At 30.8% G+C, this 14348-nt stretch overlaps 1 protein-coding gene across 1 annotated transcript in view; it reads right to left on the bottom strand.

The window, feature by feature from the left end:
* Positions 1-14348, bottom strand: part of LOC145309170 (patched domain-containing protein 3-like) — an 83606-nt gene extending 69258 nt beyond the window's left edge. Inside the window, exon 1 of the mRNA XM_080150322.1 lies at positions 14223-14348. The gene's annotated coding sequence lies outside the window, so the exon portion shown is untranslated. The remainder of the gene's footprint in view (positions 1-14222) is intronic.

Here is a 14348-nt window from a genome sequence, read left to right as displayed (position 1 = left end):
ACAACGTTTTATACCTTTTTAGAAATGGCATGAAGATTTAGCTAGGGTTGTCAGCGTAACCCATAGTCTAGAATGAGATTTAAGGTTCCATATGGGCCCCTGTAGACGAGAATCGTGAAATTTTCAAGAGTTTTGGCGTTTTTAACATCTCACAATCTGCCACGTGTCAATTTGCCGGAGTACTACGGCCAAGCCAACTTGAAAAAAGAACTCTAGTAATTTCTAGTACCTAACTTATGTATCTAACAGTACCTTCGGCAAGTTTCATGAGCAACCTGCGCACTTCGAATTTGCCTAGTTGAACATATGCGCTGCCAGCTAGTAGTACACGTCCTACATCGTCCAAAGATTTTTATGGTTAAAAAGGTCAATACCTAAGCTTTTCATAGTGGGGTCAAACTTCCTGATCGGTCAAGTAGTCTTGGCGCTATGGCCGTTTAAAAAAAGTCCGGATTTATGTGCCGCACCCAGTAGAGATGCCTTACCTATTATATTGTACTTTATTGTCCTAGGAATCATTATATCAAAAATCAGATGAATAGGATGATTATATCACACAAGAATAGACAATTTTAATATAACGAAACAAGTCATGGACATACGGACGGACCGATCTTAGTTATAGAAAAGCTTTGCTTTTAAACAGATATACACTCGAATTAACCTGATCTTACAGGGTTTCTAATGCATTTTTAGAGATTTGTTATTACCTTTTTGTAATTTACTTAAAATTAGACAGGGCATTAATTATCTATTGTATAACAAGGAAGTTAAAAAGTTGATGTGTATCAAGGACGGTGATTCACAATTTGTGATCACCGATCACATATAGATTATACTAGCTAGGTAAACCAATTAGTTAAATAGACTTAAATTTAAAGAACATTAGAATTTAAAATCCTACTAAATTGACAAATCCGACATAAAGACAAACGAACATTACTAAATATAAAGTGTCAGTGCTTCCATAATTTAACTACTAGAATACTATTTGAACATGTAGCCTAAACAAAAATCTGGCGATTATAAAAAAGTTTCAAATAAAGAACAACATTTAATCCCAATTGTCCTAGGAATCGCCAATGTAAAAATCAAGTTAGTAGTACAATTGAATCTCATTATAATTGTGTATTTAAAAGCTGAAATATTTCAGATTCTCTATGAACTTTTTGGTGTATTTCTTGTGGAATTAATATGCTTTTCAGATAATCCCTAAATGTTACAGGAATCTTCGAATAAAGTTTTGAATTGGTAGGACGTGTAGACGGACTCACGGACGAACTTTGATGTTAAGTCGCTTCGATTTCAACAATGTCAAACCATTTGCAGGGCAGAAAAAAGAGATTTTCAGAAGAAAATTATTATGCTGTTATGCAATATTTATCCCTGAAATACAGGTTTTTAAGTTTTTGGTTATGTTTTGTATAATTTGTTTGATATTTTCAGTTTGCGTCTTTTATTCATAGCTTCCCTCCCTTCGTAGTTCACCCACCCTTGTTCGTTGGAATAGTTTTAAAATTCGTCCATGCATGATATGGTTATTGTCTATTTTAAGGATTTTATACTTTATTTTGATTTTATGAATTTTTATGATTTTATTTATGTAATGAATTGAATGGTATTGCACATTTGTATTTTTCTTTTCTCGCTTTTTATGAATAAATGGACTAATATCTGATTGTTGTTTTATTTTGGGATAGATATTGTATAACATGTGTTATTTAGACTTGGATAAATAAATCAAAATTGTAATATACACTTCTTTGAAAGGCTGTCCGAATTTTCCTTTAGTGTTAAGACGATTATTTGTAAGACAATAAGATTTCCCCAATGAAAAAACACAAAATTACCCCTTCTTTAGATTACAATTATTTGTTAAAAGTTTGGTCACTCAACTTAATGAATCAACCAATATTCACTCATTCCATGGGTTGCTATACACTAATGGAAAACTTTATGTGGGTGTTTTTATAGTATATTTGTACTATACAGAGCCAGAAAGTCTACCATTTCCAAATATTGCAAGTAGAATTTTGATAGAGTGTTCAAAATCATATTATAGGAAAATATCGACTTATGAATTATAACTTTGAAAACACTTTAATCTTTTGTTAAATCACATTAGCCAATATGTGATTCTTTTCAATATCTTTATGATAAAGAAGAATGTTATAAACTTTTTTTAATCAGTCACGGATGCGTAGCTCAATTGTAATGACCTCATCTGTAGACCTATCTTTGTCCTGACTTAGTGACCACAAACGTCATGTAATCAATTACAAGCTAAAAATGTCAACAGACAATGAATTGAAGCCACTCTGAAACGGTAAATTGGGTGATAAAATGTTCCCAACAAAAAAAATATGGGGACAGGTCATGACAAAGGTTGATAAAAACTCTGTTTATTTACTTTGTCTCTGAAGAAAGTTGTGTATGTGTTGTGATCCTAAATATTTCATAATAAGGTTTAGTTTTGGTCAAGGGAAGATTTAAGGTTATTGAAGAGGGGGAGGTGACATTCCCTCGAGAAATAAATCAATCCTTCTTTCCCTCGACACTAAATATACGATAGCCCCACCACCTTTTTATATATCAATCTTCTGAATAAGGTTATTAAGCCAAATATAACAATAAAACTATTTTATTGCATGCATGTGAACTTGAAATTATAAATACCACAAATCAATATTTCAAATTGTATCTAAATTGCTGATCTATGTGTAAAATTTGCCTTTGTCAAAAGAAACATTTTAGTTTAATTGAAAAATAGAATTAATCTTTTGCTAATATCTTGTTTAAAAAAGCTCCATAATCCATAAAAGATAATCTATTTTGTTTTCAACCGTTTAGAAAACAGAGCTCGGCAACCAGCCTATTTTAGGCAAGCCTCCTTCTAAACAGAAGTTTAATTATGGAAACTTAATCCAAAGCAGCTTTCTTGCCCATACATTACTTTAAAAATTGCTAGCCACCAAGTATATAGCTACATTAGGCTGTTGAACGGCTGGTGGTCAATTTCATGACAATCAGCAGCTGCAAAATAAAGGCTGCTGCCAAATTATAAAAAAGTTGTTTATCGCATCGTATTATAGACAGATTTCCGCGGATATCAAAATGAAAATTATAAGAGTAAAATATTTTGATTTTTTTTTAGTTTTCGTGGAACATTGTCTGTAGTATGAGCAGGGGCGTCCAAGCTTTTTATTTTGGGGGGGTAAAATTTTTGGGGGGGGTAATTTTAATTTTATAAAAAATTTAGTATTAAAAATGCGCGCGAAGCGCGCAAAAATTTTTTTTGTTAGAGATTTTCTATTTTGGGGGGGGGTATTTACCCCTCCAAAATTGTTTGGGGGGGGGGGTAAATACCCCCTCCTAAATGGTTGGGGGTGCCCTACCCCAGGGTAGGGGTAAATTTTAAATGGGGGGGGTAAAATGAAAATAATTTTGGGGGTGCCTACGGCACCCCCAAATTCGTTTGGGGGGGGTAATCGCCCCATTACCCCCCCCCTTGGACGCCTATGAGTATGAGGCTATACATGATTTTCAGTATTGCTGAGAATATGTTCTTACCCTACGGATATTAATCAGTTTCCAAGCCGTAATGGAAAAATAATTCTATAAATGTTGAATTACATCATAACTAAAAAGCAGAAGAAATGACACTTGCCTATAATCACATTTTTATCTTACTAAATTTGGCAAGCTCGAGTAAAAGTAAATGTTTTCTGGTAAATAAGAAAGAAAGGAAGCATAAATGAAATGAGCAACATGCTAAATTTTTCAGTTGTATTGCATGTTTGGCTTTATTCTGATTATATGAAGAAAGGGAAAACTATGGAAATAAAATTCGAAATTTTAAAAGTTTATGTTATTATATGGCATTCAATCAAAATCGTGCTAACATAATGTTGACTCCTGTCTTAATAGCGTAATAACCTAATTTTATGATGTTATTTTATCCAATAAATTGCTTGTTTGTCTGTTAAGATCCAGCTAACCACTAAATGATTGAGTTATCTATGTTAGGAAATCTTAGGTTCGGAGATGGTTTTAGGCTGTTTTTTTTAAATTATAATTTATTATGATTTTAGGCTATATACGAACCTCTCTCTTTTTTTAACAACAATTTTTGTATAATATGATTATACTCTTCCTTCGTAATTTTGGAAAATTATTTCTTGAATAACAAGGTACAATATTTTAAGCATCTCTATAATCAAATCCTAAAAATGTAAGTATGTCCTTGTATCATGTATTAACCAAATATTGCAACAAAAAAAAAGATATTCAATCAATTCTTTGCTTTTAAATCAATGCTCAGCCTATTAGGTCGACACTCTACAAGCGTTAATCTTCGTTTGTTATACCTTGATTCTCAATGAAGCGATCATATTGTGTAATTGAAGTATTAAAATGTTAGAAAATATACCTAACATGGTTAGAATGTCAATAAAATGTTTAATTCCACCCTAAAATGGTTCATTTACTTTACAACAACCAGAATTTAACTTGATTATAATATCAACTCACTATATATTTAGTATTATTATTCAACATTCCTTTTCACTAATGTAAATGTTAATAAAAGGGAAGGTTTCTACAGTTAGGGTTATATTAATGCTCAGGGATGGTTTTAGGCTTTTTTTTACTCCCTTCTTACCTTTTTAAATAAAGATAACCTAGATGCTAATGGTGCAGCCGCTAGTTATATTAGAAAACACTTGAGTGCGTTGATTTGTGTATATTACATAATAGAATTTATATATTAATTTTATTTTTGAGATGATACATATTTCAAAAACGAAAATTGAAATATCTTTTTAGAATTTGAAATAATCTGTTAATCTTATTCAAAAGCATTTCTACTATCTTATAATTCCTATTTGCTTGGTTTTTGTTCAGTTTTTATTAATGTTGCCAACCATGTTTTTAATATTTCTAGAAGAATGATATTTAGAAAAATGTTATGCATAATATTATTATGTAAATAAATTGTAAAGCTATGAAAATCAATGACTTTTAAAAAAGTTTTACACCAACAGTAAAAAAATATTTGAGTCATTTTTCTGCAAAATATTTTAGGATATTCAAATTCCTGAGTTTAGTAAATAATGTTTGAGAAATAACAAGAATAAAATATAAACAAAGAAAAGCAGCTTCACAACAATGGAAAAACATGAAATATTTATTTCAGCCAATATATTAAAATGATTATGACAGATTATGAATATTTACATGTGATAGAGTTTTATTTATAGCATTAATACTAGATAATTAACACAAGAATATGTTGCTAGAGGTAGGATCTAACTCAAATATAGAGTGTAAGATAATATTAGATAATCAAAAATATTTAATCATTAACCCTAGGAACATGGGGTGAAAACATAAACAGATAAAATGTATACTGTATAGTGGGGCGAATTTCAATTATTTTGTTTGATTTTTGTGACTTCCAGAAAAAGGTCGTGCAATCAAAGAACTGGTTGTCTGATGGGTATTACTTAAGCCGATACTCCGGGTGTTTGGACAGAAAAGGAGAGATGGATGACCCCACGCAATTGATGTAAACCCTGTCTTTATTACCATTATGGGTCAGTAATTACCACTTTTTAGATTTTATTTAGATGATGTAAACAAATCAAACCGTAAGCATACCATTACGTTTCTTTTTTCTATCTAAATTTTAGTTTTATGTCAAATATACCAATGATCTTAAGGGAAACGACAATGGATGATAAATCAATGTGATGATACTCAAAATAACCCCATCTGTAGATTACAATTAGTGATTTAAACATTTAATCACTCAACTTAATGAACCAACCAATCAAAATTTGATAAAAGTCCCAAAAGTTGTTTAGCCAACAAATGAGAAAACTTTATTTTAAAACTATGGGAATAATGTAATTCATAAACTGCCCAATGTCCCCTCCCTCCCTGCAAATATAAAGTAAAAAAAGAATATTTTTTTGTCCTGGAAATAAAAAAAAATGAAAATGTGACTGCTGGATATGATAGCCCACACAACACAATATTATTTTAGTTTGCAAAAAAAATTTGCAAACATCTCAGATGGGAATTTCTCAACACCACACCTTCGCAAAATCATTGGGCCAGTTCAAAAGCGTACAAAATAAAATATTCAAAAGAAATTACTTGTAGAGTTAAAGACTTAGACATCTAGAAATGTTTGGTTTTACAATTAAGCAGAATTTTAAAGTCTGAAAGATTTATTAAAACACTACACCTTTTAAATGTAAATAATTTATTTCTGTCAATAGTAAGTGGGTTAAATTAAGCAATACCTTTGTTGAATCAAAAAAATTGTATATATTTTGATCCAGTCTATTACCCACACCCTCCTAGCTCATCCATATTTCCATATATTTTCTTCCTAAGCAATCTAACTTTCTCATAAAGTTAACAGGTCAGGACCTTTTTGTGGTGTGTTACTAAACCCAGAGACGTCCAAGCTTTTTTTGAGGGGTGAAATTATGGGTTTCAAAAGTTTGAAGAGGGTAATCTAATCTAACTTTTTAAGTGGGTAAAAGGAGTTTGAGGGGGTGGGGTAAACAACCCTTACCCCAATCCTTGGACGTCTATGAGCAAACCCAATGTGCTTAGTACTACTTCGTCTCTAGAATCAAGCAGTGGCTTAATCCCAATATTATATATCTATTTAAGTAAAAGCAGAAAAGCGGTACATCGACAAACCTCCTTATGGGACAAAGGTCCTAAATAGGACATACATCCAAAAGGACAAACGTACTAAAGTGACATCCCTAAAGTAAAACCTTAAAAAATGGATAAATTTGCAAGCTAGAAAGTGCTACTAAGATTAAATTTAAATTGATTTTATGTATCTTGTTATACTTATTATAAGTCATTAAAATAGTTAATTATGAAATAACAAGTAATAAAGACGCAATATTTTAATTGGAGAAATTAAATTTTTAAGAGGATTTTAACATTTTTGTCTCCGATAAAGCTTATTTCTATGACTTAGCAAATTACTGCAACTAATTTATAAAAAAAAATAGCACGTGCGTTCCTATCATCTAGGAGCTCTGTATTCGAAGGAGTTAGAAACTAGGCTAAAACCAAACTTAGATATAAGGATAAAATATCCTAAAACCACCCAGGGAGCTTTCATAAAAGGAAGAACTCAGTCTGTTCAGTAGTTATCGAAATCATAAGCTACAGACAAAAAAAAACTTTACTTCTTTGTATAATGGGATAAGGACAAACTACAGCTGAAAGTTTGTTTGCAGCTTAAGCTGTAAGCTAGTAATCCGATATGCAAAATGTCCAAAACCAAAAAAAGGACTAGGTACAAGGTAGAAAGTACGTGATGATCAGAAAAAATATGCAAAAACATAAACATCATCGCATTGCTAGTAAACTTTACAATTTACAACAATTTTTTGTAGCGAAGGTACTCTATACTTCTAGTTATTCCATCTGCACAGAAAATTACTCTATTAATTTATTGGTTGAAAAGTTTGAACACTAAAAAATTTGAAACCAAAATTCAATGAGAGAAACCCAAAGTTTTAAACAAGGAATCGTGAATATAAAACTTTGGGTAAAAATGTAATTTACAGTCCAATGTCCCCTCCCTTTTCTTTGATAAACTAACATCTACTTTAAAAATTATCTTTAAAAGTCCATGGATGCTTTATTAGAAATCGTGAAGTTATTTGAAAATAATATTTCATATTACCAAACCATATAATTAGTTGTTATTGATTCTCGTTAGCTCGGCTACTTGTGGATAGTATTATCCTTGATTGTCTAAAGACTTTCTAACATATCATTTTTTTCTTTTAATCATTTTTTGATGATTTGAAAATGATTTCTATTTTTATAACTATCTGGAAAATCCAATAATATTAATAAGCATAATAATGGTTTTACAGAAATGTTTTATTATTAAGCTGTAAAAATGCTCTTTTAAAGCAAAAATATAAATAGAAAAAAAGAATGAACTAGCGGCTGTGCCCCAAGCAGCTAGGGTAAAAAAGGGGTAACAAAAAAAGCTTTAATCCACTCAAAGATTTAAAGCTGAAAAAAAGACCTATGTGAAGCTTCTTTTAGAAAAAGAACCTAATCAGTTCAGTTGTCAGTTGACAAAAAAGCTTACTATTTTATATTGTAAAATTAGAATATGGTACTACGTCAAACCCTAGATACGTCAAACAGTAAATGCGACAAACGCTAGACAGACAAACAGTAGACAGACAAACCCTAGATACGTCAAACAGTAGATACGACAAACGCTAGATTTTTTTAAAGGCGACCAACAATAGATACATATATTATAAACATGACTAAACTATAGAAATACATACAGTGTCAATATGTCTGTCAAATATTTCTTTGTTTTCACAAACCTTTGTGTTTTTCAGAATTTTTAGATTATTTTTGGCATTTTTTCGTGACCTTGTTTGAATAAATAACAAGAAAAACTTTGTCCAAAAAAATAAATTAAGAAAAAAGTTTCTTTGCTTCGTCATGGTTATTTTGATGACTATTCCAATACGGCAATTTAATAATATTTCCAGTACCGGTACTCAGTCATACTGAAAAATCTTGCATAGCATAACAGACAATTTTTCACAAAAGCGGAAAGCTGTCTTTAATACGATGCGATATATCTTATATCCAGTTATTACTCTTTAAAGTGATATTTATTCAAGATTAGGTTAGATTATATTGGGTAAATAAAAGCCCCGGAGTGTTTAAGCATAAATAAAAAACAACAGCTTTAAAAAAATAAAAAGTGGGGAAGTACCTAAACTTGACAATGACCCACTTTCCACCCTCAATACAAAATTAACATTACCTATGACGTCATAAGCATAATCTTGTTTTTTTTCTTTTGCAGATTTACGTTGAATTTTTGGAATTCCCAAATAGAAGATGGTCCTCCAATTTTACATTTAAAATGGGTATATATCAGGGAGGGAGGGGACATTGGGCTGGCTATTCCACTGGTCCCCATTGTTTTATAATCACGTTTTCTTATTCAAAGTTGACTCAACAACTTTGGGGACTTACATTTAATTTTGATTGGTTGGTTCATAAAGTTGAGTGTCCAAACGTTTTTACCACAAACTGTAATCTACAGAAGGGGTAATTATGTTTATCATCATTGGGGATGTACATTATCGGATATTGTCTTATTCCTTTAAATCCCTATGAAGATGGTTTTCCAATTTGACATTTGTTAGTGGGTGGAAACGAACATATAAAACTTTCTCAATTTCCCTATTTTTTGGATTTTCCTAATGTAATTGTACAATATAATTCTTAATTACTTGTCCGTATGTCTGTCCATCAAAGACCAGTAGGAATCAAAATGAGGTATCATAAAATAGTCTTTTTCATTTGTGGCCGATAAATTGATGTACAATTGCATCCCAAATGAAGATGTACAAAATTATCCCTTCTGTAGATTACTATTATTAATTGAAGGGTTTCGCACTCAACCTTATGAACCAACCAATCAAAATTAAATAAAAGTCCCCTAAGTTGTTGAGCCAACGAATAAGAAAACGGTCCTAAAAACTTTAGGACGAGTGTAATAAACAGCCCAATTACTTCTTTAGAGTACATCAAAATCATCTTTATTTTGGTCTATTAAAATTTCTTTTTATGAATCAAATAGAAAAATAAATAATTTGCCTAAAAAACTCACCCAACCTCGCTGCCATATAAGGTAATCTGGCATAAAGAGAAATTAAAGAAATGGATGCAATAACTTATATTCGAAATGTTATTCATAAATTTATTTGTTTCATGGAAAGAAAACGAAGTTATGGGTTTTTTCGCATTTTCACAGTAGTTTTTAAAAGGTTATTTTAGGTTAGGTCAGGTTAGGTTAGAAAAGTATTAATAATTGCCCCGCAGGGTTAGAAAATAGGCCCCACATGAGCTAGAAATAGGATAAAGGCTACTGTGAAAATACGACGAAACCCGAAACTTCGTTTTCTTTTCATCAAATGCTGCTCTACCACAGGCAGAGCCACATTTGAATTCAAAGTAGGTTTTTTGACCATTTACACCTGTATCAATAGCGTATTAACAGTAGTAAGACATTTTAAAAAGCGAAGCTTTTCTATAATTCACTTTGTCTGTCAGTCTGTCATTTCGTCAGTCAGTCCCCAACGCTGTGGGGTAAATGTGATATTTTTCAGCTGCTATTCAAGACAGCCGATTTTTTGTGAAGATTTCTCATAACAATAAACATCCAGATTGTAATGTAGTATGTTTGTCTGTCTATCAATCATGCTACAAAGTATAAAATTATAGATGTCAAAAAACATAGAAATACGTCAGAAAGGTTTCGTGATTATTTTCTCCAATATATTTATATTCTTGATTATAACAAATCATCTAATGCTATTTGAATCTCCTTGTCGATAATTTCATCCATGATTTTTATGTTCCTTACTTTTTATGGATGCTATCATACTTGTTAGGTTTATTATTCCAATTTTAATTCTTAGTCATTTTAGTTATCTTTCTAACTCTGAGATATACGCGCCACGGCACGCACAGTGGGATATCATAATGGATATAGTATACGTGGATATATTGACAGGGGAAAATTTATCGGCAATTTGGCTTGCTTATATAGATCTCATTTATTGGTCAGATCGTTCATCCAGTAGGAGAGGAGGGAAAGGGGGTAGATATTCAGTTTAGCCAGTTATGAGCATTACTTTATCAGAGGTGATTAAAATTTGGTGCAACATCCAAATAATAATTTATCAATATTGGCCTAGCTTGGTACGCTGCAACGCCGTCAGCAGCGCCAATAAACCAGTAACCACTGCTTCTATAGAACACAGGCATTTCAAACAATAATACAAATTTTAATACTTTTTCATTAGCAAAGAAAAACGGCGGCGTATTTTTATTGGTTTTGTAGGTTCAAATAGTATTACAAATATTTAGTACTAGAGTTGGCTCGATATAATTATCTCCCTATTGGCTAGTTTTCTATATGCATATCTATTTCTCAATAAATCTATTTTCCTCACCCGGCATTACTATCTAAAAGAAAGTAAATATTTAATCATTTAAATGATTTTTAAAAGATTTTTTTAAATTATATTTTTTTCTTTACATTACCATCACCAAAGGGTTAATGATGATGATTACAATTTTAGTTTAATATTTGAACACACAAAATGTCGCCACAATCGAATTCTTTTAAAACATAGTTTTCTTAAATTTATCATATTATAAATTTAAATTTTCTTTTTTATGATTAGAAATTAAATATATCAATATAAGGTAAATAGCAACATGAAATGAAAAAAATGAATTTATTTTTAATAAAGTAAAATAATGGGTCTTATCGTTCTGGGCAATGAGAGTTTATTATGGATTATTGGAGCACTATGAGTTTTAATCATATATTCCTTGGAAAACTTGAGCTCGTTTATAGACATTTATTTCCTATATAGATCTGACATGGATCTTGAAGCAATTAAGCAGGCCGTTTTGTACATGTTAAAAATTGGAAGATTTCATTAAATAAAAGTAATCGCAAATATACTTAGTAAATGGTTTGATAATGACAGGAAAAAAAATCAAAAGATAAAACATAAAATAAGGAAATAATTATATGAACATAAATGATTATTAAGCTAAAATCATTTTCTTAATTGGGTTAGATATAGAAGCTCTTTATAGTGCCTATAATAAATGACAATACAAATGACCAATGAAAGCCCAATGCACAGACTAAATTACCAATGGCAGGCCAGTATACATTTTAATTGACCAATGGTAGGCCCAGTATGTCATCATTTTTTTATAAGCACTAAAACGCTGCCTAAACATACACAAAGTTGAAATCTCTCAAAATTAAAAATCAATAATATCTATTTCAAAGCCATGCACAACTCGCAGTACTTACTAAAAATATTTGCTATTTGGTATGAGCACCGTAAAGTTTTTGTTATGCACGTACCTTCATAGGCTGTTAGATAAAGAAAATAGGCAATACGAGATTATATAATACGCTAAATATAAGCATATGTATGTTCAAATACCATAATGATTACAAAGGCCAACATTGCTAAATTTATTTGGGGATTTAACTTAATCGTTATACACTAAAATGTTTTTAAACTTTAAATTTGATTATTATTTAAGGGAAGAAGAGCGTAAAATACTATAACAATAGCTACAGCTTAAAGAAATATGGATAGATAGATAGTTGTTGGAAAACAGGTCGGGCCGTGGCAAGCAAGGTCAAAACACAAGACCAGAACTTTGCCTGTGGCAGCTACGAGGGAGTTTTTTGTGTCCACGGATTTTTTTAATTTTATGATTTTTTAAAAAGTTAATTTTTGATTTCATGACAATGTTTTATATATAACATACAAATCTTTTTTATTAAAATCTTATACATTTGTACAATTTTAATGTATTTTTTATGTTAATTATAAAGTAAGCCACTATTCTAAAAATCGCCTTTTCTCAGATATTTAAAGAATTATATTATTTTATACTATAAAGTGTAAATGGTTGTAAAGGGTTTAACAATTTTGCTTATTTAAGCGAATTTATAATAGTTATTTATCGCATCGTATTATAGACAACTTTCCGCTGATAAGAAAATGAAAGATTACAAGATTAAAACCATTTTTGTTAGCTCCGATGGTCTAGAACCGGTTGAAATCAAGCGGATATGAATCGGTTTAGAAGCCATGATGGAAATAAATATAAATGAAATATGATTCGTTTTCTTATACAGGAAGAAAAAAGAGCTTAAGATCGACCCTTGAAACATCTTTTGTATAAAAAATACTTTCAAAGCAAAAGAATCAAATTATCTGCAACTATCTTTGAAATTGAATATTTATAGAATAATATTCGCTGATTTAAAACTCTTATTGGGTAAAATCTCTTATTTTGCATGCCATGCTAAGAAATAATAACCCTCATCTCCATATCTCTCTAGGACCTTCCTCAGTCAGACTAACCTAACCCTACAGAATCATAACAAAACATTGGAATAAAGAAAATTTTTGCCAAGTCTTAACACAGTTTGTAATTTAAACTTTTTTCACTCATATAAACTTTAGGTACATGAATGAACATTTTTTCCTTATTATATTATATATAAGTATAAATTTTTTGTCTGCGGTGAATGTTCTCGTTTACTGCTGAACCGATATGGTTCTTCTTTACAGTGAAGCTTCTTTAACCTAACCCTAAAGACTCATAACAAACATTGGTTTTATGACATTCTTCTGTAACCAAGTCTATATGAAGTGTACATATAATAAATCCTTATACTAAAGTAACAGGATGTCTATGTGTTTGTGTGTCTTTACCGAAGGATCTCGCTAACCGCTGAACCGATCGGGTTCTCCTTAACAGGGTACCTTCTCATAGTTCCCGGGAAGGTTTTTGAATATTTTAGGGGAGGGTACCACCACCCTCCCAAGAGAAATCACAATAAATCGAAATTTTTTCCTCTCGAATAGAGACTCCTACGTAACATTGCAAAGTATCGTAGAATATTGATAGAGACTCCTTCGAAACATTGCAAGGTATGTAATATTTTTTTAATTGATTTTAATTAACAATGTAGCTTCTCATAGGTCCTAAGAAGGTTTATAACTATTTTAAAGAAGTTTACTCCCACCCTTCCAACAGAAATACTTAAAGAAAAGCGCCCCCCCCCCCCCCCCCCTCCAAAAAAAGGTAAAATTTGGGGACTTTAGTAACATTTAAGCGATAAAGAACATTTAAAAGATAAACATAGAAATACATATGCATCCCTGACCTGCCCATATAACGTTTTTTTATATTTCTGACAAAGAAATCAACAGCATAGCTCTAAGGCAAATTTTTCTAAAATATCTAATCAGTTGATTGACTTGAAATTTTGAATAATCAACAATGAAATCAACATTTTTGGATATTTTAAATTGAGACATCTTAAAAGATTGATACGAAATAATTTCTATTATTGATTATGGATTAAAGTTTTCTTTTTTATGTAAAAAGGGTTAAGATTAAAATCTTTTATCACATATCAGATCTAATAATAGCCAAAAGATTAATTTTTAATTAGTAATATCACCACTCATTTAAAACCATATTATCACACATATCATTGAAATCAATAATAAAAGAAACTTAGATCTTTTATGAATAAAATAATTATTAATTAAGAACTTATGCCCTACCTTTACGTGGCTACTGATATATAAATATCCCTAGGCTGCTCCTACAAAAGATTTTACTTCAAGTGGCGCTCTGATGTGCGCTTCACTCAAAACTGAATAAGAAACCACTAAGGCCTAACAATAATC

This window comes from Acartia tonsa, chromosome 2 (assembly GCF_053477335.1).
Source record: "Acartia tonsa isolate MP-2025a chromosome 2, ASM5347733v1, whole genome shotgun sequence".
In the NCBI taxonomy this organism is placed as follows: Eukaryota; Metazoa; Arthropoda; class Copepoda; order Calanoida; family Acartiidae; genus Acartia; species Acartia tonsa.
This window is presented reverse-complemented; position numbering and strand designations above follow the sequence as displayed.